This window comes from Bos taurus, chromosome 9 (genome assembly GCF_002263795.3).
Source record: "Bos taurus isolate L1 Dominette 01449 registration number 42190680 breed Hereford chromosome 9, ARS-UCD2.0, whole genome shotgun sequence".
Lineage (NCBI taxonomy): Eukaryota > Metazoa > Chordata > Mammalia > Artiodactyla > Bovidae > Bos > Bos taurus.
Window position 1 is genome coordinate 98890495 of NC_037336.1, and position 23130 is coordinate 98913624.

The following is a 23130-nucleotide window of genomic DNA, read 5'->3' on the forward strand; positions in this document are numbered from 1 at the left end:
CCTAGTTCCCTGCTTTAAATACTGTGTTTTCAGAAGGTTTTATTTGCCTGTTTCCTTTTATCCAGTGATGCTATGAGGCAGAATACTTTGAATTCTATCTGTGTGAAAAATGTTTGACTGATTTTTTAAGAATAACATAGGTTTTGATTGCCAAAGATTAAATGTATTGTTAGGAAGGGTTTGTTGTGTGTTTGATTTTTAAATACATTGCCTTGAAAGACACATCAGATGATGGAGATGTGGGTGGCTTTGCTAGAGCGTGTTGTGCATTGAATCCCTCTGTGGAGCTTACAGAGTGAATGCCAGACCTGTAGGTACTCTGACTTCATTCTGACTTCTTTCTAAGCTCTCACCTCATTTCATTTCATCTTTCCCATTAGCTGACTGGGGTCTCAATCATTTTCTCTCCTTACAGATAAACAATGACTTAGTAGTTAAGCTGAGCAGAGAGGCTGTCAATAATATTAATTATCTGTAAATTTTATTTTAAGCTGTTCTTGTCAGATGAGTATAAAGATACTTTGAGGCAAGCATGTGAGTTCTCCCTGAGCATATTTAGCAGTTGTATTTAAAACAATCTTTTTTATTAGAATCTTAAAATAACTTCATCACTGTGTGACTCAGCCGAGGGGCAGTCTTGTATTGCCATGCAGTTTTGGTTCCCATGTTTGCGCTTGTGGTTGCTTTGCTTCAAGCAATGCTGATTTAATAGCCTAGGTACAGTACGACAAGCTCTCAAAACTGATGGTGTATTCATCCGTCAAACAAGTTGTTATGTCAGTTTACAAAGCGTGTTTTGCCCTCTCCTCAGCGTCTTGTCGATTCTGCAGTAGCAGCCCTCCACTCACGCACAGACACTGAGGAGTGGAGCTCAGAGCCCTGTAATGAGGCATCGCCAGTTCTGCTTTCAGTCAGGTTGAACTTGGAGTCTGAAGAACAGTTTCCTGCCATCATTTTGGCATACATTAGAGTGGCTAAGAGTGTAACCTCTGTAACCGTCTTGCTTTCATTTGACTCTTGCTTCTATCACTTAGCAGCTTTGTGATTTTAGCAGATGACTTCATCTCTTGGTGGCATGTGAAGCGGGAGTAGTGAGGTTACTGTGAGGTCACTGATGGCGTGAGGATTACAGAAGTTGTAGAGCGCTTAGCATAGTGCTTTGACATACAGTGATCAATCAATCAATGTTAATGATTGCTCTTTAATAAATTTTGTTTACATTGTTAGTGCATTTCCTGTTTAAACTCTTACACTGTATCATGGGGGAAGTACTTCAGCTTTTTAAGCTTTGGAAATGACAATGCTTTGTTGTTGCTTTGTGACCTTTGAATATCCCGTATCCTCACAGCTTTTTTGTTTGGTTCTCTGGTGGTTGGTGTGTCCATATTCTGTCTTGTCCACTTTGTTCTTAAGCACAAACAGAAGTAGTTAACACATTATATTTTTTTAATTTGTACTGTTGCCTAATGAAATAAAAAAGTTTACAGATTATACATAATGCATGAAAACAGTGATAGATTAAGACACCAACAACATTTTGACTGCAGATTGCATTTTTAGTTTTATTAACTGCTATAGCAGACATCCTGGAATGTGAAGTCAAGTGGGCCTTAGAAAGCATCACTACGAACAAAGCTAGAGGAGGTGATAGAATTCCAGTTGAGCTATTCCAAATCCTGAAAGATGATGCTGTGAAAGTGCTGCACTCAATATGCCAGCAAATTTGGAAACCTCAGCAGTGGCCACAGGACTGGAAAAGGTCAGTTTTCATTCCAATCCCAAAGAAAGGCAATGCCAAAGAATGCTCAAACTACCGCACAATTGCACTCATCTCACACGCTAGTAAAGTAATGCTCAAAATTCTCCAAGCCAGGCTTCAGCAATATGTGAACCATGAACTTCCTGATGTTCAAGCTGGTTTTAGAAAAGGCAGAGGAACCGGAGATCAAATTGCCAACATCCACTGGATCATGGAAAAAGCAAGAGAGTTCCAGAAAAACATCTATTTCTGCTTTATTGACTATGCCAAAGCCTTTGACTGTGTGGATCACAATAAACTATGGAAAATTCTTCAAGAGATGGGAATACCAGACCACCCGATCTGCCTCTTGAGAAATTTGTATGCAGGTCAGGAAGCAACAGTTAGAACTGGACGTGGAACAACAGACTGGTTCCAAATAGGCGTTCGTCAAGGCTGTATATTGTCACCCTGTTTATATGCAGAGTACATCGTGAGAAACGCTGGACTGGGAGAAACACAAGTTGGAATCAAGATTGCCAGGAGAAATATCAATAACCTCAGATATGCAGATGACACCACCCTTATGGCAGAAAGTGAAGAGGAACTCAAAAGCCTCTTGATGAAAGTGAAAGTGGAGAGTGAAAAAGTTGGCTTAAAGCTCAACATTCAGAAAACGAAGATCATGGCATCCAGTCCCACCACTTTATGGGAAATAGATGGAGATACAGTGGGAACAGTGTCAGACTTTATTTTTCTGGGCTCCAAAATCACTACAGATGGTGACTGCAGCCATGAAATTAAAAGACGCTTACTCCTTGGAAGGAAAGTTATGACCAACCTAGATAGCATATTGAAAAGCAGAGACATTACTTTGTCAACAAAGGTCTGTCTACTCAAGGCTATGGTTTTTCCAGTAGTCATGTATGGATGTGAGAGTTGGACTGTGAAGAAGGCTGAGCGCCGAAGAATTGATGCTTTTGAACTGTGGTGTTGGAGAAGACTCTTGAGAGTCCCTTGGACTGCAAGGAGATGCAACCAGTCCGTTCTAAAGGAGATCAACCCTGGGATTTCTTTGGAAGGAATGATACTAAAGCTGAAACTCTAGTACTTTGGCCACCTCATGCGAAGAGTTGACTCATTGGAAAAGACTCTGATGCTGGGAGGGATTGAGGGCAAGAGGAGAAGGGGACGACAGAGGATGAGATGGCTGGATGGCATCACTGACTTGATGGACATGAGTCTGGGTGAGCTCCGAAAGTTGGTAATGGACAGGGAGGCCTGGCGTGCTGTGATTCATGGGGTCGCAAAGAGTCGGACACGACTGAGTGACTGATCTGATCTGATCTGATCTGATAGATGAATATACTTTGGGAATATCCAGTTAATTTGAAGGCCTACCGTATGTTTGATACTACGATGAAGAATTTATGTGTAGATTTGTAATGCCAAGGGTGTCTTCTGTAATATTAATTCAAATCTATGCATACTAAACTGTCAACCATGTCATTTTGGTTTACTCTGCTCTGCTCATTGAGTTCTTAAAAATGTTAATAGAAGTTAAGTCACAGTGGAAGGTGCTATCACTTGTTGCTTGGCTATTACTTTGAAAAAGAACATGAAAAATATATGGAGACCAAAAAGTATTGAAATAAATAATAAGGCTGATTGAAGCATATTCTATGAGTTTAAAGGAAAACTAAACTTTTTCGTGCAGAATTGTCAGTTTATGTAAAAGCTGAGAAAACTAGAAAATCTTAATTTGTTGACTGTCCATGGTATTAATGATGGAATGCTGTTTGCTGATTTGTCAGTAACAGCATGCCATGTCTGTTTTATGGAGTGTTTCTCTGCTGTTTGATGAGTACTTGGCATAGAGTAGACACTGGAAAAAAGCATCTGAGAAGGGATGAATGTGTAGGTAGTAAATGAAAGACATAGATGTCCCCTCTGCATTACATTCCCCAAAGTTTTTATGAATAGAGAAAATGATAAATTCTTTGTGTTTTCAGTTCTTTGGGGAAGATAGGCAGTACTATATCATCCTACGCTGTTGGTTTTAAGCAGGGGAATGAATATGCTACTTTATATTTTTCATTTTCCTGGATTGCTGTTACTTCAGAATTATTGATGGGCACAGCAGCATTGTCGTATATAATACCCAGAGGAATGGTACTGGGTAATTGCAGGAGCCTTAGGACAAGAACTTCACTCACACTTCATAACTGACTAGGGAGCTGTGCTTGTCTTTCTACTTCCCACTCCCACCTGAAAATGTTAGTGTGTGAGATGTCTGCTGCTGCTGTGGTTCAGTCGCTCAGTCATGTCCGACTCTTTGCCACCCCATGGAGTGCAGCACGCCAGGCTCCTTGTCCTCCACTCTCTCCTGGAGTTTGCTCAGATCCATGTCCATGGAATCAGTGATGCTATCTAACCATCTCATCCTCTGCTGCCTCCTCCTATTGCCCTCAGTCTTTCTCAGCATCAGGGTCTTTTCCAGTGAGTTGACTCTTCCCATCAGGTGGCCAAAGTATTGTAGCTTCAGCATTAGTCCTTCCAATGAATATTCAGGATTGATTTCCTTTAGAATTGACTGGTTTGATCTGCTTGCAGTCCAAGGGACTCTCAAGAGTCTTCTCCACCACCAGAGTTCGAAAGCATCAATTCTTTGGTTCTCAGCCTTCTTTATGGCCCAACTGTCACATCTGTACAGGACTACTGGACGCGACAAAGCTGTGATCCATGAAAGGGGTGAGATGTCTACAGTTGATCAAAGTCAGGTGTTGGGTCTTCTGAAAATGTCCAGTAGGACTCAGCAATTCTGGTTAGAGCTCTTTGCTTGAAATGAAGGGATGTGCACTCAGGGAATCAGATGGCCATTCAAGGGCTGCTAATAGCAGTGGCCAGATGGTATTAACCACATTTACGATCTGTTCAGTGTCATATTCAGACTGTGCAGAAATCTCAAAAGATAATTTTTACTCTTCTAACAGGAATGAAGACTTAAAAGAGGTCAAGTAACTTATCCAGTCCCTATTTCTAACTGTTAACTGCACTCAGTATAAACATGTATCTTGCTGGACATTGACATTCAGCTCTATAATTCATTCTCTTCAGAATATGAACTTTGAATTTAAAATTAGATAAATCTGTTATAAAGTTTTAATTTAGATTTTAATACATTGCCCAAATATATTTGACCACAATCTGTCCATTCTGAGAGATGTCTTAACTTCTTGAGGAGCTACAGTGTTGTATGGACCATGATCTCTGAAGTATTATTAGAGGGACATACTGTACAATTGCAAACATGGGTAGAATTGCATAACTTTTTTATTTGCCACTTTTCATATGCTTACACATTTTTCTCCTATTCTTACAGTTCATAGATGTTTTACTTAGTTAATATGTGATATTTTTAGAAAAGTTTAAAAGTGTATATGATCAGAGAAAAAGTGTGGCGAGGCACCTGATCCTATCGCTTTTAGAGACTCCTCTTGGTGACAGTTCCGATGTGTCTAATAGATCATTCTTCCTGCGTTGGTGTATACACTTTCACATGTGCTGTACAAAGTGAGTCTTCCTATTCTTGATGCTTTGTAATTAGCATTTCCTGCAGTTCTGTATCCTGTCCTGTCAGTTTAATTGACAAATAATTGAGCATTATAATGTCTGAGACTTTGTGCTGTGTGATAAGAAAACTTAAAAGATAGCTTAAGGCAATATTAGCAGTATATGCAAAAATTAATTTGCTTGTATGGGGGAAACTTAGACTTTTATTTTTATGAAGGATGTTATTACTTTCTCAACACTTTGAAAATGATCAAATTGATATAGTTTTTTTGGTTTTACATACTAAAGTGGTTGTGATAGCCAGTGACATAACGTCAGGTACAAACATGGTCTAGACAGCCCACTTTATTAGTCTTGTTGAATGCTAGATTTCTGACAACCTGGAGCATAAGTGTAGTTTATTAAATAAAAAAAAAAAAACAACAACCAGAAAAACAGCTTTGATCACGGCAGATTGTAAGCAGTGTCTATTCAGCCCCTAGCGCCGCGCTGCCCGTCTCCTCCCACGTGTGCCTGGTGTCCCCTGTCCTCCTCGCCCCTCTGTCTGCCAGACGGTCTGGGGAGCAAGTTCCGGACATCATCTCAAGCTGGAGATGCTGTATTAGGTGTTTCTAAAATAGAAGGGCTCTTCAGCACTATCATATTTGTGTTTTCTTTCATCACTAGAACAATTTCTTTGTGTTGTTAAATGTCTGGCCAGTGTTCCTAATTCCCCTCTTGTCTCATAAATGTGCTTTTAAGAGAAGCTTAAATGGTGTCCGTGTGAGGGGCTTACACATTGCATTTGATTGATAGATCTGTTAAGCCATTCTCGCCCTGGCCCCCATTTCTCTTTTGTAGTTTATTTGTAAAGGGTCTGAGTTGCTTGTACCGAACAATTCCTGTGGCCTTTGCTGATTGTATTTTCATGTATTTTCATGGTCATGGCCATGTTTATTAACACTTATCTGTGTCCCCTGTATTTTTGGCAATTTGGTAGTGAGAAAGGTTTAATAAGGTTTAGTTCTCCTGCCCTTCCTTCCTCATTTCCTTTCTTCCTTTTGAAAGAAAATTTTGTAAGTAAATGTGGTGGTGATACCGAAAATGTAGTGTTCCTTTGATTTTAGCAATCATTGTCGATTGTTTTTCAGACCTTTTACTTCAGTGGGAACTGCAAAACAGTTATTACCCTGTTTCTTTGCTATTATTAGTTAGATTTAATTTTTTTAGGAAAGGCTGGATAAATGCTCAGTTGTTTTTTTTGACTCAGTCCCTTATTTACTAGGTTTAAAATAGTGAATTGGTTCCTAGGAATCCTCCAGAGGTGTAGAATTAGTTTTTTTGTCTTGTTTTTATTTGACTATCATTATGAATGCATTTTAACAGTTTTGATGGATTTCAGTTCATTGCACCATGGTTTGAAGGCATCAGTTCTTCGGCGCTCATCCTTTTTTATTGTTCAGCTCTCACATCCATACATGACTAATGGAAAAACCACAGCTTTGACTATACAGACCTTTTGTTGGCAAAGTAACATTGTGTTTGTCATTGCTTTTCTTCCACGTAGCAAGCGTCTTTTAATCTCATGGCTGCAGTCACTGTCCACAGTGATTTTGGAGCCCAGGAAAATAGTCTGTCACTGTTTGGATTGTTTCCCCATCTACTTGGCCATGAAGTGATGGGACCAGATGCCATGATCTTCATTTTTTGAACCTTGAGTTTTACATTATATTGTTTGTATTGTAGTAAACTTGTGGCTGGGCACAAGAAATGAATTATTGTTTTAAATGTTTTCAAGAAGAAAAGTGCTATAATTTTCCATTAGTTTACACAGCCTTTCTCAGCTAGGGTTCCTCATCTTAGAAGCTCTTCAGTTTCACTAAGAGTGGTTCAATAATGAGTACCATTCTAGATAGGAGAGAAGTGAGCTATATATAATTTATGCCTTGGGCCACCACTGGGTACTCGATTCCCTTGTGGAGTCCTTAGTTGAGAAAGACTGTACCCTGTGAGGAATGGGTTTTTTTCTCTCTTTTATATTCCTGCATTACCACCTGCTCTCACCCCTGCTCTTGGTGCCTTCAAGTCAATGCGTTGAGAGTAGGAATTTTTTTGGATTCTTTCTTAAAAATGTTACTTTTATAAAGTGCATGCTTAGAAACTTGCATGAATCTGATTGGGATAGTGCATGTGTGCTAAGTCGCTTCAGTCAGGTCTGACTCTTTGTGACCCTGTGGACCATAGCCTGCCTGGCTGCTCTGTCCAAGGGATTCTCCAGGCAAGAACACTGGAGTGGGCTGCCATTCCCTCTTCCAGCTGAATAGTAGTATTTAGCTTAAGAGTAATTATGAAAATTATAGTATTATATATCTATTTGGAAGGAACCTTATTAAAGCTATGAAGTCTAATACTTACTCGTATTTAATTCTGTGATATTTTAGTTCCTATGGTACACATGGTTGTCACTCAGTTTTCCCAACCCCCCACCATAGTCAGTACCTTTTCAGGCAGTAAGTAGTTTTGAATGCTATGAATTTTGTCCTCGAAGGTCTTTTACCCTGAGAGACTGATATGTTGACGGTAGACTAACGCACCGTGCGGTGTAAACAACAGTTGTTATGCATTGTGCAGTGGGGAGCCAAGGAAGTGATGAGTGCTTTCACACGTTGAGGACTTCAGGGAAAGCTAGAGAAGATTGGACTGGAGTAGGAATTGACAGGGCAGATGAGTGGAATGGTGTTCTGCTTGGCATGTTGCCGTGCAAGTGACAAGGTTTAGTGGGAAAAGTGGTGTTGGAGACAGGCTTGGACCTGAGGATATAGGGCTTTGCTGCTAAGCCGCTTCAGTCGTGTCCAACTCTGTGCGACCCCGTAACGGCAGCCCACCAGGCTCCCCCGTCCCTGGGATTCTCCAGGCAAGAACACTGGAGTGGGTTGCCGTTTCCTTCTCCAACGCATGAAAGTGAAAAGTGAAAGTGAAAGTGAAGTCGTCTCTGACTCTTAGCGACCCCATGGACTGCAGCCTACCAGGCTCCTCCATCCATGGGATTTTCCAGGCAAGAGCACTGGAGTAGGGTGCCACTACCTTCTCCGTATAGGGCCTTGAATACTATATTAAAATCTTTTTCTTTGGAAAGCAGTGTATTGGCACTCATATTTTTAAAGTAAGAAGTTATATGAGACATTGTTTTTTAGAGAAGGTGGCTATAGAAAGGATGGTGTAGGGAGGAGAGAGCAGAGGCTGCAGATAGAGAGCCAGGCCTCAGACAGCTCGACTCAGAGAGTCCTGTATGTGCGGGAAAGCTTTGAGACTCAGAGCCTCTGATCCTAACTCTGCTCTGAATATAAAACGAAATAATCTCTTAACCTTAGGGCCTTTGACATATTTAATGTCCAGTGTCTCAAAGGTGTCCTACACTAGCTATAAACTAATACCCTAGGAACTTCAGTCCTCCTCCACCTTTTTTTTCTTGTTAATGTCATGGAACAGGGCATTGAATTCAGCCTCAAAAGTGATTGATTGGTTTCTTTTTAAAGAGAAAGGAAAGCCTGCATTTCTGGAAGAATTTAAATCAGTACTTTTCAAATTGTTTGCCACAAAAGACCATTACAACAAAATTGTAATTCATCATAGACTGTTTCTTTTGTAAAATTATTATACAGTGAAATAAATTATCAGAGACAACTTTAAAAGACAATTTTCATCCTGTTTAAACTTTATGTCAGCGGAGGAAAATATCTAGTCAGAATGCTGTAAAAGTTTCTAAATACCCCAAGAACTATATAGCGCACAAGGCTCCTCTGTCCGTGGGATTTTCCAGGCAAGAATACTGAAGTTGGTTGCCATTTCCTTCAGGGGATCTTCCCTACCCAAAGATCGAACATGAGTCTTCTACATGTGTCTCCTGCATTGCAGGTGGATTCTTTACCACTGAGCCACCAGGGAAGCCCTAATGGGCAGAAGTATCCAGTCAGAGTGCTATAGAAATTTCTAAACACTTGATTCTGTCCTGGGAGGCTGCACTTGGGGCAGCACTGGCTTAACTGTCCCTTTCTGGCTGATTGATTTAGTGGGCCTTCAGGGCTGGGAAGGGGCCCTCTGCTGTCCTCTCCTCTGCTTTTCTTCTTTCTTCTCATACCCTCATTTTTACTTTGAGTTTTTTTTTTTAAACAAATTTCATTTTGGAATATGAAATTTCATATGGAATTTTTAGTTCTGTTTCTGGTTACATGTTCATTTTGGACTTAAGCAACTTAGCTTTAAGGTAGTATCAGATCAGATCAGATCAGTCACTCAGTCCTGTCCGACTCTTTGCAACCCCATGAATCACAGCACGCCAGGCCTCCCTGTCTATCACCAACTCCTGGAGTTCACTCAGACTCACGTCCATCGAGTCAGTGATGCCATCCAGCCATCTCATCCTCTGTCGTCCCCTTCTCCTGCCCCCAATCTCTCCCAGCATCAGAGTCTTTTCCAATGAGTTAACTCTTCGCATGAGGTGGCCAAAGTACTGGAGTTTCAGCTTTAGCATCATTCCTTCCAAAGAAATCCCAGGGCTGATCTCCTTCAGAATGGACTGGTTGCATCTCCTTGCTCAGTCCAAGGGACTCTCAAGAGTCTTCTCCAACACCACAGTTCAAAAGCATCAATTCTTCGGTGCTCAGCCTTCTTCACAGTCCAACTCTCACATCCATTCATGACCACAGGAAAAACCATAGCTTTGACTAGACAGACCTTTTTTGGTGAAGTAATGTCTCTGCTTTTCAATATGCTATCTAGGTTGGTCATAACTTTCCTTCCAAGGAGTAAGCGTCTTTTAATTTCATGGCTGCAGTCACCATCTGTAGTGATTTTGGAGCCCAGAAAAATAAAGTCTGACACTGTTTCCTCTGTTTCCCCATCTATTTCCCATGAAGTGGTGGGACTGGATGCCATGATCTTCGTTTTCTGAATGTTGAGCTTTAAGCCAACTTTTTCACTCTCCACTTCCACTTTCATCAAGAGGCTTTTGAGTTCCTCTTCACTTTCTGCCATAAGGGTGGTGTCATCTGCATATCTGAGGTTATTGATATTTCTCCCGGCAATCTTGATTCCAACTTGTGTTTCTCCCAGTCCAGCGTTTCTCACGATGTACTCTGCATATAAACAGGGTGACAATATACAGCCTTGACGAACGCCTTTTCCTATTTGGAACCAGTCTGTTGTTCCATGTCCAGTTCTAACTGTTGCTTCCTGACCTGCATACAAATTTCTCAAGAGGCAGATTGGGTGGTCTGGTATTCCCATCTCTTGAAGAATTTTCCACAGTTTATTGTGATCCACACAGTCAAAGGCTTTGGCATAGTCAATAAAGCAGAAATAGATGTTTTTCTGGAACTCTCTTGCTTTTTCCATGATCCAGCAGATGTTGGCAGTTTGATCTCCGGTTCCTCTGCCTTTTCTAAAACCAGCTTGAACATCAGGAAGTTCACGGTTCACATATTGCTGAAGCCTGGCTTGGAGAATTTTGAGCATTACTTTACTAGCGTGTGAGATGAGTGCAATTGTGTGGTAGTTTGAGCATTCTTTGGCATTGCCTTTCTTTGGGATTGGAATGAAAACTGACCTTTTCCAGTCCTGTGGCCACTGCTGAGGTTTCCAAATTTGCTGGCATATTGAGTGCAGCACTCTCACAGCATCATCTTTCAATACAAATTAAATATTTGTTTCAGATTGGATAGTATTTCAATACATTTTTATAAAATAGTCATTCCTTTGCCTTTAGTGATTACTGAGAAAGCTCAGGAAGATTTGAAATAAAACTTTTGCTACTGTTTTTTAAAGTACATTTTTTTTTTTTCTTTCTTTTTAATTTGTAAGACTCTTTAAGGGATAAAAAGATGGATCCAATGAAAGTAAACCTGTTTTCATTACTAAAGTAACTCTTTAAGTAACCTGTAAAACTTAAGCTAATTACTCTGCTATAGATCTAATACCACGATGAATTAATTGTCCATGTCTAATGAAATGAGACATGAGTTTCAGTGAAAGGGAGAGTCTATTTTATCACTGGATGCTGTTAATGAGCCTTTTAAAATTCAGTCTTGATTGGATTGTAGTCAATTTAGTTAAGGAATCTTTGAGTATCTTATAGTATATTGTGTATAAAGAAGTTTTTTTCCCTCAGAAAGTTCAGTTCTCTGTGAACAAAATTAGTAGTGGAATGTTGCTATGTGCTTATCATTATGCTACATCAGTTGATTTTCTTTTTTAAAACTCTTTAACAGAGAAATTCAATGGAAACCTTTTGTCTGTTATATTAGTAACACATTATCAGACAATTTCATAAGCATAGTGAGCCATCTAACTCTGTCCTATTTTTACTTTTTCTTCTGCAGTTATGAAAGATAACAATTTAAAGAAATTATAATGTTGCTCTTTGAATTTTAAACTGTTTTTCTTTTTAACTCATGTGTACTTGTTAACTCTTTGACTTTTAAAGACATGTACAGTTGTTAATTCACAAGTTGTCATAGGACCAGGATGATATCATAGTCTTTGGGTCCAGAAAATTTTAAACTTATGATTCTTCATTTTGCAAATTATTTATTACTTAAAAGAGAAAATACAAACTACAGCAGGTAGTTAGCACTGCTTTTAAAAGGTCTTAGTAAGTTTTTATCTTAAGTTTTTGCTTAATTCAAACACCTATGCTGCTGCTGTTGCTGTTAAGTTGCTTCAGTCGTGTCTGACTGTGCGACCCCAGAGATGGCAGCCCACCAGGCTCCCCTGTCCCTGGGATTCTCCAGGCAAGAACACTGGGAGTGGGTTGCCATTGCCTTCTCCCCAAATACCTATTCAGTTCAGTTCAGTTCAGTCGCTCAGTTGTGTCCGACTCTTTGCGACCCCATGAATCGCAGCACACCAGGCCTCCCTGTCCATCACCAACTCCCGGAGTTCACTCAGACTCACGTCCGTCGAGTCAGTGATGCCATCCAGCCATCTCATCCTCTGTTGTCCCCTTCCTCCTGCCCCCAATCCCTCCCAGCATCAGAGTCTTTTCCAGTGAGTCAACTCTTCGCATGAGGTGGCCCAAGTACTGGAGTTTCAGCTTTAGTATCATTCCTTCCAAAGAAATCCCAGGGCTGATCTCCTTCAGAATGGACTGGTTGGATCTCCTTGCTCAGTCCAAGGGACTCTCAAGAGTCTTCTCCAACACCACAGTTCAAAAGCATCAATTCTTCGGCGCTCAGCCTTCTTCACAGTCTAACTCTCACATCCATACATGACCACAGGAAAAACCATAGCCTTGAGTAGACAGACCTTTGTTGGTGAAGTAATGTCTCTGCTTTTGAATATGCTGTCTAGGTTGGTCATAACTTTCCTTCCAAGGAGTAAGCGTCTTTTAATTTCATGGCTGCAGTCACCATCTGTAGTGATTTTGGAGCCCCAAAAAATAAAGTCTGACACTGTTTCCTCTGTTTCCCCATCTATTTGCCATGAAGTGATGGGACCGGATGCCATGGTCTTCGTCTTCTGAATGTTGAGCTTTAAGCCAACTTTTTCACTCTCCACTTTCACTTTCATCAAGAGGCTTTTGAGTTCCTCTTCACTTTCTGCCATAAGGGTGGTGTCATCTGCATATCTGAGGTTATTGATATTTCTCCCGGCAATCTTGATTCCAGCTTGTGCTTCTTCCAGCCCAGCGTTTCTCATGATGGACTCTGCATAGAAGTTAAATAAGCAGGGTGACAATATACAGCCTCGATGTACTCCTTTTCCTATTTGGAACCAGTCTGTTGTTCCATGTCCAGTTCTAACTGTTGCTTCCTGACCTGCATATAGGTTTCTCAAGAGGCAGGTCAGGTGGTCTGGTATTCCCATCTCTTAAAGAATTTTCCACGGTGTATTGTGATCCACATAGTCAGAGGCTTTGGCATAGTCAATAAAGCAGAAATAGATGTTTTTCTGGAACTCTCTTGCTTTTTCCATGATCCATCGGATGTTGGCAATTTGATCTCTGGTTCCTCTGCCTTTTCTAAAACCAGCTTGAACATCTGGAAGTTCACGGTTCATGTATTGCTGAAGCCTGGCTTGGAGAATTTTGAGCATTACTTTACTAGTGTGTGAGATGAGTGCAATTGTGCGGTAGTTTGAGCATTCTTTGGCATTGCCTTTCTTTGGGATTGAAATGAAAACTGACCTTTTCCAGTTCTGTGGCCACTGCTGAGTTTTCCAAATTTGCTGACATATTGAATGCAGCACTTTCACAGCATCATCTTTCAGGATTTGAGATAGCTCAATTGGAATTCCATCACCTCCACTAGCTTTGTTCGTAGTGATGCTTTCTAAGACCCACTTGACTTCACTTTCCAGGATGTCTGGCTCTAGGTGAGTGATCACACCATCGTGATTATCTGGGTCGTGAAGATCTTTTTTGTACAGTCCTTCTGTGTATTCCTGCCACCTCTTCTGAATATCTTCTTCTTCTGTTAGGTCCATACCATTTCTGTCCTTTATCGAGCCCATCTTTGCATGGAATGTTCCCTTGGTATCTCTGATTTTCTTGAAGACATCTCTAGTCTTTCCCATTCTGTTGTTTTCCTCTATTTCTTTGCATTGATTGCTGAGGAAGGCTGTCTTATCTCTTCTTGCTATTCTTTGGAACTCTGCATTCAGATGCTTATGTCTTTCCTTTTCTCCTTTCACGTCTCTTCTTTTCACAGCTATTTGTAAGGCCTCCTCAGACAGCCATTTTGCTTTTTTTCATTTCTTTTCCATGGGGATGGTCTTGATCCCTGTCTCCTGTACAGTGTCACGAACCTCCATCCATAGTTCATCAGGCAGTCTGTCTATCAGATCTAGTGCCTTGTATTCTAAATATAAATTACTAATCACATAGGAAATACTAAAAAAGTTTTCAGATTCTGATATGAAGGGAGTTTTGTAACATTTCACCTTTGTAACTGATAAGATTAATTTCTGACTAGTAACCTTCTTTTCATTCTTGCATATTTGGCAAGAGTATTTAAAAAAAAAAACGTTGTGTCCCTCAGTTCAGCTCAGTTGTGTCTGACTCTTTGTGACCTCATGGACTGCAGCACACCAGGCTTCCCTGTCCGTTACCAACTCCAAGATCTTGCTCAGAAGTCCTTCTACTTGTAAGACCATGGAGGCACAGGGGAGGTTCTCTTCACCTGGCTAGTGAGCTGCCTAGTCACAATTTGAACCCAGGCTGAGTGAAGGGGTTTAATCCTTACATTGCCATCTTTTGATCACCTTATTTCCGTTCTTCCTCTCTGTCTCCCTCTGGCAACCAGAGTGATTTTTAAAAAGTAATCCTGCAGTACATTTTTCTGTGTTCAGTGAGAGTCAGCTCTTCACTGTGGGTGACGAGGCCCTGCTTGATCATGAGTCCTCCTGCTGTCCAGGCTGCTTTTCTCTTTGCTGCCTCTGTGCCAACTATGTGGCTCACAACAAACTGGAAAATTCTTCAAGAGATGGGAATACCAGACCACCTGACCTCCCTCCTGAGAAATCTGTGTGCAGGTCAAGAAACAACAGTTAAAACCAGACATGGAACAAGGACTGGTTCCAAATTGGGAAAGGAGTACATCAAGGCTGTATATTGTCAACCTGCTTATTTAACTTATATGCAGAATACATCATGGGGAATGCGGGGCTTGATGAAGCACAAGCTGGATTCAAGATTGCTGGAAGAAATATCTCAGATATGCATAATATTTCAGATATGCAGATGACACCACCCTTATGGCAGAGAGCAAAGAAGAACTAAAGGGCCTCTTGATGAAAGTGAGAGAGTGAAAAAGTTGGCTTAAAACTCAACATTCAGAAAACAAAGATCATGGCATCTGGTCCCATCATTTCATGGCAAATAGATGGGAAACAATGGAAACAGTGACAGACTTTATTTTCTTGGGCTCCAAGATCATTGCCAGTTGGTGGCTGTAGCCATGAAATTCAAAGATGCTTGCTCCTTGGAAGAAAAGCTGTGACAAACCTAGACAGCATAATAAAAAGCAGAGCCATTACTTTACCAACACAGGTCTGTCTAATCAGAGCTATGGTTTTTCCAGTAGTCATGTATGGATGTGATAGTTGGACCATAAAGAAAGCTGAGCACTGAAGAATTGATGCTTTTGAACTGTGGTGTTGGAGAAGACTCCTGAGAGTCCCTTCAACTGCAAGGATATCAAACTAGTCAATCCTAAAGGAAATCAGTCCTGAATATTCGTTGGAGGGACTGATGCTGAAGCTGAAACTCCAATACTTTGGCCACCTGATGCAAAGAATGGACTGACTGGAAAAGACCCTGATGTTGGGTAAGATTGAAGACAGGAGAGGGGGATGCCAGAGGATGAGATGGTTGGATGGCATAACCAGCTAATTGTTCTTTTTCCCCTCAAGTAATATGCACAGTGTCTACTAATCTTTCAGGGAAGTCACTTTTTCTGTTATTGCTAATATCTTGTATACTTATATATGTATTTGTCTTTCTGTCTAGATATATGCAAGGTTGTAGTACTCTGTGTCAGAAAATAAAGTAAAAGTTCTCCTCACCCACTGCCAAGCAGTTCAATGTACTGTGTCCATTACCTGATTTACCTTTAGTTACTATAAACTTTTTAATTTGATTATTTAAGTTGTATAGATAATTTATACAATAAAAATAATTTTGCCTATCAACTTTTAGAATTCCAGTTATGTATAGGGCACTTTCTTTTTACTTGTTGATATAAAACAGAGTGAGATTTTTGTGTTTAGGTGGTCTTAAGTATTTGTTCAGGTCTTTCACATATCTTAACCTTCGGTAGGTGCTCACAGGTGTTGAGCAGCATCTTGAGCCACACATTGTAGTGGCCGAGGGCTTAGGGCTTTAATGTACTTTTCATAGCAGGCTATAGTAATTACCAGCCTGGCGTGCTGCGCTCCACGGGGCCACAGAGAGTCAGACACAACTGAGGGACTGAGCTGGTTGATAATTATCAAAAGAAAAGTCACCATGGAGAACAGTACATGAAATTTGTTTAGAGCATCATACATTTGTAGAACTAACTGATGAAAGAATTCTAAATTTTAAAAAAATGATGATGTATTTGGTTTGAGGGCAGAAATCAGTTGGTAGGAAATAAACATTATCCTAATATAGTATCTCTCATGGAGGCTTTTTCCACATGGAGTGTTTTCCTGTAGACAAGGTCTAGAGGCACAAGTACCCCACAGTGATCTTTCATGTCCTCTGTCACCACCAGTTAGAGGATACCTTCTGGGACCTTCTGCAGTTGAGTTCAAGGTGCTCACCTCCCTCACTTGCCTCAAGGCTCGTTGAATTATGCTTTAAGATATACCCCAAAGCATATCATCATTTTCCATTAGGGTTTCCCAGGTGGCTCAGATGATAAAGAATCTGCCTGCAGTGGAGGAAACTTGGGTTTGATCCCTGGGTCAGGAAGATCCCCTGGAGAAGAAAATGGCAACCCACTCCAGTATTCTTGCCTGGAGAATTCCTTGGACAGAGGAGCCTGGTGGGCTGCAGTCCATGGGGTCACAAAGACATGAATGAGTGGCTGTGGCTAACAGTTTCGCTTTCTTTTCTCATGAAACCAGTCTTAGCTTGGGGGTTTCCTGATAGCTCAGTTGGTAAAGAATCTGCCTGCAATCTGGGAGACCCGGGTTCAATTCCTGGGTCAGGAAGATCCCCTGGAAAAGGGATAGGCTACCCAGTTCATTATTCTGGCCTGGAGAATTTTAGTCTGTGTGTTTCAAGTCAAGTGCCTAGACCTGTGGTCTCCTCAAGAGAGTAGCCATTGGCCTCTGTGGTTATTACAATGAAAGCTGAATGAGAGAACAGCTGAGCTGCAGCATCACACAGTCAAGTTGAAGTGCTCGGTGTGGACCTGTGACAAGTGGCTGTCCTTTTGGACAGCAGATACAAATCATTCTCACTGTTACAGGAGTTCTTTTGGTTAATGCTGCTTTAGGCAGAAATGTGTATAGAAAATACAGAGAAGCAAAAAGTGGGGAACAAATTATTCCTGTTTTTAGCTTTGTATTTTGAAATAATATTTAATTTTACAAAAAGAATACAAAGATCCCACCCCATATACTTTTCATTATTCACCAATTTTTGATGTTCACCAGTTCAGTTCTCTCAGACCTCGATGTTCACGTACCTCACCTCCCTTCCCTCTTTTTCTCTCTCCCTTCCCCTTCAAGTTGGAATAATTCTACTTTCTTTTTTCCTGACCTGGATTATTTTGGGGAAATAAGTTTTTATTATTAAAAATGCTTAAGAGATGATTGTGAATGTTTGGCAGGTTTGTATATTTTTCTATTGGAAAATAAACCAGATTCTAAGGGTGCTCATTTTGTTTTTTAGGTTTTTATTTCCATTGCCATTGATATAATTTGTGTTTAATTAGGTTCATTCGGGAGTCACTGACTTCCATGCTTTTTCCCTTTCTGGAAATCTCTTTAAACTTGTTATAAGAAGTATTAAAATAATTCAGAAATATGCTAATGTTTGAGCTCTTAACTTGTATCCATAATCCCCTAGATACATGATTTCTTTTGGACCAATATGCGGTATATGAATCGGCCAGTGATAAGCAAAACCTAGGCTGGACATAGCAAGTGATGAGTTTTATGGCAATAAAGATAATGAATACTGTCCCTGACATCACTTTTGAGCAGTTCTCCTGAGATGGAATGATTGGATGAAAAAAACACTTAATTAAGCTGTCAAGGAAGACCAGGACCCATTGTGACGTAAGTGCCAGGCTTGATGAAAAGTCTGAGAAGCAGTGATAATAGCATGCTGAAATACAAAGTCTTGTCTCATTGCCGTCACCAACAAAGCACATTTAATTTAGCCTTAAATGGCAAAGGAATACAACCAAGTCCATTATCTCTCTCATATAATAGTGTTTTGTTTTCAGTTTCATTCTCTGATCTGCTCAACAAATCAGACGATTCCCAACTGCTCCGCACACATTTATTCACTTTTTTTTTTAATCTAGAAAATTATTTCTTCTTCTTTTCAAAATTTGTTAACATTTAATCAGTATTTTTTTATTTTCTACTTTAGGCCACACCCAAAACTGGGTGGGGGGAGGAGTTGTTCCCATGTAACAAAACTAGAGAGGAAGACAGAAAATAAATGGTAAAGAAATGAGCTAGCTAATATAGATAGTGATAAGCGCCGTGAAGAGACTAGCATGAGATGGTGTGATGGGTGTGGAATGCTTGTGACTTGAGTGGCCAAGAAAGGGCTGTGTGAAGAGACATGTAACACGTGACAGGACAGTGAAATGAGAGCGAGTGTGAAGGCACTCAGAGAAGAGTCCTGGAGGACAGTCAGGAACAGCAAGGGCGGCGTGGGCGGGAAGCGTGGGAAGGGAGGTGGGAGAGCGCCTTCCGTGTTGGCAGGGGAAGGAGTTCGGATTTTATTGCAAGAGCAGTGGGAAGGCAATGGACGGCTTTAAGCAAAGTGGTGTGACCTGGAGCCTTGAGAGTGGGTTTGTAAAGGGATGTGTGTAGAGAAGATGGAAAGAGTTGAAGCAAGGGACGTGAGAGTGAACTCCTGTAGTTTTAGGTCTGAGTTCCTCAGTGAAGTGTGAGCATAATTAGTGCCCATGAGAAAATTATGTCGTCTTACCACAGAATTTCAGTCATCCAGTTTCTTGAAATTGGCATAGCATAGGAGCATCACACAGAAAATGCAGAAGAAACACTTTAAAAATTTACTTAAATACAAACAACTGTCAAGACTTAAATTTACAAAAATAAGGTAAAAAGAGAAAGCCAGCAAGCACTTTATAAGTTAATTGATAAGGTTAAGAAGCAAAGTCGTAATTTAAAACCTGTAAGTAAAATTAATTGCCCGGGTAGAGACAGTAAATAAGTATAGTTTGCAAGAACGCAGGTGGCCATTTTATCCAATCATACCCAGACATAGGTAACAGCTGTTGATCTGTAAGTGTAAACGTTTCCCTTCTCCCCAGTGTACATGATTATCTACCATACTAACGCTTACATACAGCTTTAATGTAAACCTATTAAGTGAGATGAAAGTGGTTTTCTCAGTCAAGTGTTTGGAATATTGAGGAGTAATAGGTATCATTTAACAGAAAGTTTTAAGCGGCACATTTAAATAATTTGTTGACCAGTATTGAATAACCCTAAATGGACAGTGTGAAGTAGGGTGTTCTTTTGGTCACTTAGCATGCCTTCCCACTCAACTCATGAACTAGATTGTACAGAGGTTTATTCCCTAGGGTGTTAATGTTTTTAACATTAAAAGAAACTCAAGGCATTTGAGGCAGAGATTTTTTTAGACAATAGTTGTTTAATGAGTTGCTTGTATATACAAGAGAAGAGAATAGGCCTGATTGCTCACAATCTGATGTTTGGAAAGTATTTTCCTGGATCTTATTTATTTGCATATCTAATTGCTGTGTAATCAAAACTAAGTGAACTGTAGCTACTTGAAACTCTAAAATGAAAGGCAATCATCTGTGTGGAGGGGATGCTTACATGCAGCCTAGCCTGAATATTAGCATTAAAGGCTTCTTGTGTTTAATTATAGGTGTCTGACTGAGCAGTAAATGTATGCTTGTGTAATAAAGAAGTGAATGTGACCCTGAAACATGAGCTCTTTTTTTTGGTAACAGAGCCTTGGCTTTGAGAGAACTTAGCACCCTTTGTGTATTTTGGTGATAAGGGATTGTGCCAGAATGGTTCTTAATTACCTGCTTTGTTTGATACAGAAAGTAGTGATTTCACACTTTTCTTCCTACCAGTGACAGCACTCAATTAAAATGGGTATTAAAGCAGCTGTAATGCCCTAGGTTATCTACTGGGAAGACATGAGGTAAAGAAAATTAACTTGACTTTTTCCTAGCTGCTTGTTGGCAGCTTTGTTTTTCGTAAACGGAAAACAAATAGAAAACTGTTTACTCCAGGATGTACCCTATATCCATTTATAGACTAACATTATTTCTTGCTGCCTTATAAGTGGATTATTAAATTAAGAGGGATATTCTTAAATGTAATTTGGGGGTAGCCACTGATGATCAGTTAAAGCTCTCTGTAAATTTTAACTTCTTTGAACTTCTAAATCTAGCACAAGTTTAAGGCTCTTTTTTTTTTTTTTTAAGTTTCCTTATTGTCAAATCAGTAAATTCCCTGTTAGTTTGTGTGGCATCAATTGACATTTCTAACTTGGGTCTCTAATCAGTGTACTTTGGATAATGAATTGCTACTAAGGATGGCTGTGGGGAGATGGCAGGTAATGCATGTAAAGGATGTGCAAGCACATGTACACCCTCTGTACATTGCTTGAGGCTGCTCTACTTAGCGTCATTTCTTTTAATGTTTTTTGTCTATTTAAAAAATTATAAGTATATTACAGTAAACTTCCAGTGTGTTATGTGTGTTATGTTTTTCTGTGCTTGGCCTGCTGTCATGTGCTCTCAGCCAGTGAATGCTAGTAGAGTGGAACACGTGCTTGCTTACATAGCACGTTTCTCATTGAGCATAACATCTATCAGAGTAGTCTCAGCCAGTTGAATGTTCTACATTATGTGTGGTTTTACTCTGCTCTGAGAAGGAATCCCAAATTCTGGCTGACCCCTGAATCACATATGTGCAAAACAGACTTAAAGGATCTCAGCTGAAGATCTGAACTGAGACCAGACTTAGCACCTTAGAAAGTTTGCAGTTACGAGTTGTCAACAACCTTGGCCCCATTGGCTTCCCTCGTGGCTCAGACGGTAAAGCATCTGCCTGCGATGTGGGAGACTTGGTTTTGATCCCTGGGTTGAGAAGATCCTCTGGAGAAGGAAATGGCAACCCACTCCAGTACTCTTACCTGGAAAATCCCATGGACGGAGGAGCCTGGTGGGCTACATATTGTGCGGTCACAAAGAGTCGGACACAACTGAGCAGCTTCACTTTCGCCTTACTTTTTCACTTTCACTTGGCTCCACTGGTGTTTATGAAACTTTACACATGACAACTGGGGGATTCACATTTTTTTTCAAGTGCACATGTGCACTCACCTGGGTAAAAACATGGTAGGCCATAAGGTGATAAAGATTGCAGTTATATAGAGGATGAGCTCTTCCCAAAATGAAATTAAACCCCAAATATTTTCATATTGAATACACATCTGTATAATCCATTGGTCAAGAGATGTCCCAGGAGAAAATAGAAAATATTTTAAATTAAATGATAATGAAAATACAACATAAAATTTAAAGTATGAAGCTGAAGCAGTGTTTACAGGGAATTTATATATCTAAAAGTTTATATTTTAAAAAACTCAGTTACCTGGTTTTCTATACCAAACTAGAATTGGTAGGTAGAAGAAAATAAATTACTGAAATAGAAAACGGACAATAGAAAAAAACTTTTTAGACAAGATTAATAAAATAGAGCTCTAGCTTGACTGATTTGAAACCAAAGAGTGAAGACACTAATTACCAGTATCTGTAATAAAATAGGGGGCTTCCCATGTGGCGCTAGTGGTAAAGAACCCACCTGCCAACACAGGAGACCTAGAGATATGGGTTTGATCCTTGGATTGGGAACATCCCTTGGAGAAGGCCATGGCAACTCACTCCAGTATTCTTGCCTGGAGAATCCCATGGACATACGAGCCTGGCAGGCGACGGTCGATAGGGTCGAAAAGAGTCGGACACAGCTGAAGCAGCTTGGCATGCCATGCAGGCACATAGTAAAATAGGGAATATCACTATAGATCCTACAGATATTAAGAGACTTTTAAGGAGTATTATGGGCAACTTTAAGCCATTAAACTGGACAACCTAGATGAAAAGTCTTTGAAAAACATAAACTATTACCAAGAAGTAACAGAAATTTGAATAAAGAGACTGATACTGATTAAAGAGACTGAATTTATAATCGGAAATATCCCTAAAAGAAAATATAAAGCTTAGGTACTCACACTAAAGGATTTTTATCAAACGTTTAAGAAATAGAATGAATCCTATATGAGTTTTTTCATAAAAGATAAAGAAGACTTAATTTTAACTTTAATTACCTAAATTGGTAATTACTAGCTTTAGCATGATACCACCACAAAAAGAAAATAAGGATGTATGTTTATCACTTTAACATCTCTGAATTGATCAGTGTCATTGTGTTAATATAGTAAAAAGTTACATGATTATCGCAATCAGTTCAGTTCAGTTGCTCAGTTGTGTCCGACTCTGTGACCCCATGAACCCAGCACACCAGACCTCACTATCCATCACTAACTGCAGGATTCTACCCAAACCCATGTCCATTGAGTCGGTGATGCCATCCAACCATCTCATCCTCTGTCGTCCCCTTCTTCTCCTACCTTCAATCTTCCCCAGCATCAGGGTCTTCTCAAATGAGTCAGCTCCTTGCATCAGGTGGCCAAGTATTGGAGTTTCAGCTTCAGCGTCAGTCCTTCCAATGAACACCCAGGATGGATCTCCTTTAGGATGGACTGGTTGGATCTCCTTGCAGTCCAAGGGACTCTCAAGAGTCTTCTCCAACACCACGGTTCAAAAGCATCAATTCTTCGGCACTCAGCTTTCTTTATAGTCCAACTCTCACATCCATACATGAACACTGGAAAAACCATAGCCTTGACTAGACGGACCTTTGTTGACAAAGTAATGTCTTTGCTTTTTAATATGCTGTCTAGGTTGGTCAAAACTTTCCTTCCAAGGAGTAAGCATCTTTTAATTTCATGGTTCCATTGAACAAAATTCAATATACTTTCATGATAAAACCATCTAGCAAACTAAAAATAGAAGGGAATTTCCTCAATTTGCTAAAACCAA

General features: G+C 40.1%; 1 protein-coding gene across 7 annotated transcripts in view; it reads left to right on the top strand.

Annotated features, from left to right (window-relative positions):
- The window catches only part of QKI (QKI, KH domain containing RNA binding), a 160425-nt gene that overhangs the window by 69952 nt on the left and 67343 nt on the right, over positions 1 to 23130 (top strand).